Below are 3,511 nucleotides of genomic sequence, written 5' to 3' on the forward strand. Positions count from 1 at the left end.
GTTTGTTTATGTTTGGTTCTTTGTTTAAAATTACCGTGTTTTTAATAGATATACTATGGTTTTTGGAGTTGCAATGGTGGAAAAACATGAGAAGGTTTTTTATTGTGTTCTGTGAATCTGGTTTCCAATTTTCTTCCTGTTTTTCCGATGTAGAATTCTGGGCAGTTATTGCATATTATTTTGTAAATGACGTTGGTATTGTGTGATTCTAAATAATTTTTGTTTAGTAACGATTTTAATTTAGGGTCAGGTTTTTGAGAGAATTTAACATTGACAGGAATTTTGTATATAATGGTTAGTTTTGTCCAAGTATGGATTATTCTGGAGCTGGTTTCAGGGACAAAAGGTAAACTGCAGTGTAATGTTCTGTTGTAGGGTTTGTTAGTATCAATTTTGTTCGTGAGTTGAGTTTTGTTGTGGTGAATGTTGGAGAGTTTTTCAACAATGGCTGGTGGAAACGTTGTACATTTGCTATTATGTTAAACTTATATTAAAGTTCTTCTTCATTATCCATTCAAGCCGTCTTCAAACATTGTTAGATTGTTGAATGTTGATTTAAGTACTAAAATTTTCTTTACCGTTAAAACTTATGTACTTTAGAATGATCGCACCAGTGATCGAAACGTCGTACCTTTTTTAAACACAAATGTTACTTACTGTAAAAACTGTAGCTTATCAAATATAGTGTAACATTATCTACGTTATTAGTTTCACTACATTAGTTTTCTTAATTACTTTAATTGTTACATTTACCGTTGTTGTTACTTATTTGTTATCTCTCGTACCTTATTATCACTCACGAATTTCGGCTAATTCTTAGGGATTAACTTTAGCTCTTCCGGCTGCCCGATGTATGTGTGTATTAAAAAAACAGCCTTATATTATGTTTAGTAAATTATTTTTCTTGTTACATTTAGCTTGATTATTTTAAAATAGAATATCAATAGTTTTATTACTTATAGTACGATTTCGTTATTCATTTAATGTGTTATTAGTTTTTTTTATCTTCAAAGACATTAGCTTTCTCTAGTCTAGGTACCGTTTTGCTAAACGACCCTATAGTTAAACAGTAATATGTGTCGTAGTAATTTATTTCACACGTCAAGCTAATCTAAAGTTACACTGTCGGAACTGTTTAATGGGCTTTCATTGGTTACAAGACCTTGTTAAGAGGATTAAGTTTTGTCAGGTTTTTCAGGAGACGGGAAATCGGTAATTATGCATGAAGGAATCAACTCGCTTTACGCTATTCTTTCGTGAACTTGACTTTTGTTAACAGTATTGATAGAATGTTTAATACACATTTTTTCATTATCATGTGTTTTTCTTATAATGGTTATTTTGCACTTTTAGCAAAGACTAGAAACTGAGGACTAACTTAAATCTCCTTAGCTGGTCATGTGTTTTTCTTATAAGAGTTATTTTACACTTTTAGCAAAGAGTAGAAACTGAAGACTAACTTAAATCTCCTTACCCGATCATGTGTTTTTTTTGTTTGTTATGTTTTTAAGATATATATGTATTTTCTTCGGCTCGGATTTGAGTCCGTGACTTCTCGCAGGCCAGACGAGTTCTTTATCAACTGAATAACTCAAACTATTACAGATGAATCTCGTGAAATATTACTGGGATTATGCCCGAAAATATAGGTAATGACGAGGGCACCAAACAGAAGAAACAACGCATTCTAAGCATTCCGAATAAGAGCGCAAGAAAAACATGTTAAATGAACTGTATTCATCACTTGGTTAAGTTTTAGTTCTGATCTGTGTAGGTAGCTTTCTTTGATCAGAAGTTAATATTAATTACAGTAAATATTGGATAATATTGTTTTTCGTTCGAATCTATGTTATATTTATGAAGATTCCATGAATGAGTGCGACCTGAAAAATGCAATCTACGATTTCTATGTCTCATTTGTAATTACTCATATTTAGTTGAAGAATTACTTGCTGGTGGCGCTGCTAACATCGAAAAATTATGTATTAAAATATTTCTGTGTTTATTAAGTTGTTTCACAAATTAGTAAGCATTTTATCATTTGCACCTATTTTACGTGCACAACAGCAGATTGATAGCATACATATTTTATACTAAGAAATTTTTATTGAACATTTCCATAAAAACACTTTGAAGTTATATATGAGACCACATGCAACGAGAAGTTCATTTTATATGGCAGTTCCACTTTATTTATTTGTCTTATTTTAGCGCAAAAGTCACACGTTGCTCTATTTGTCCACCTTGGCTAATCGAAACCCGGATTCATATATATATATAAACCAAAAACAGCACAATATAATTGAAATTCAAAAACACGCCTCCGCTACCATTTCTTACTGTCGTTCTTAAGTTATAAAGGATAATATAAACCAAAAATATAAACAGAAGTAGCATATTTAAATAACTGGCACATAGCTAAGAACCAGTACACCAATGTAGTAGAAAAATCATAAAGAGGAAAATTCTTAGGTAGGAAAAAGGAGAAAAGGGCGATTAAATCAACACCTTAACATCATTTTATGACATATGGACGACAGTAAGGAATGGTAGCGGAGGCGTGTTTTTGAATTTCATTTATATTGTGCTGTTTTTGGTTTATATTAAATTCATTATTGTTTTATTGTGCTGAGTTTAATTGCCTATGAACAATTAATGTATTGCATAGTATTGCATTCCATATGTTAAATTATTTTTGCTTTAATAGCAGTAGTAGCGAACGAAAGATAATCAAAACAAGAAACAGTGGAAGAAAAGTGTTTTTCCATGTTAAAAAGAATTTAGTGCTTTTATTTGCAGTGAGCGAAATAAATTGAAGAATGACATCACGCTTCTGGTGTAAACATTTCTTTACTGCCCGCAAACACTCACAATCAGTCGTTAACGATGAAACATCTGAGAAGTCCCGGTTAGTAACAGTTTGTTCAGTAACAAGAATCATTTGCTCTATACTATTGATTTTATCGATTACTTTTCCACTGATAGGAGTTCGTGCAACAAGGAACATAGAAACGAAAACTATTTCCCAGTGTTACATAGAGGTTTTGGTTACATAACGATCGCACAACTCTGAACAGACTAAAGAGCCGAACCCTCGTCTCATAGGTGACGTAGAAATCAATGCTATATATATTATAGATTTTATTCTATTTTGCTCTAAATAGTAATCCCAGAGAAGCACTGAAAGAACAGTTAAGTCACAAATTATGCGTCTAAAATTATGAAGAAAATCGACTTGACACCTTTGTGTTAAAAGATGAACATGAGTGTTTAATGTACGAGGTATTATTTCTCTCTATCTTTTCTGAATCTTGAATATTAAAAAAATATATAATTGTGATTTTATCTATTTTGGTAATAAATAGATATTATATGACTTATTTATATCGCTATCCTTGTAAATTTTCTATAAATAACAACATACTAATTATTATTCGATGACGAGGAACCAACTTTGAGATTAATAATGGCTGGAGACGGCTTAAATGGGTAATGAAGAAAAACTTTAATA

At 31.3% G+C, this 3,511-nt stretch overlaps 1 protein-coding gene across 4 annotated transcripts in view; it reads right to left on the reverse strand.

Moving 5' to 3' along the window:
- Positions 1-3,511, reverse strand: part of LOC111088141 — a 137,651-nt gene that overhangs the window by 32,354 nt on the left and 101,786 nt on the right. The window lies entirely within an intron of this gene.

The sequence above is a fragment of the Limulus polyphemus genome, unplaced genomic scaffold (genome assembly GCF_000517525.1).
Source record: "Limulus polyphemus unplaced genomic scaffold, Limulus_polyphemus-2.1.2 Scaffold87, whole genome shotgun sequence".
Classification (NCBI taxonomy): domain Eukaryota; kingdom Metazoa; phylum Arthropoda; class Merostomata; order Xiphosura; family Limulidae; genus Limulus; species Limulus polyphemus.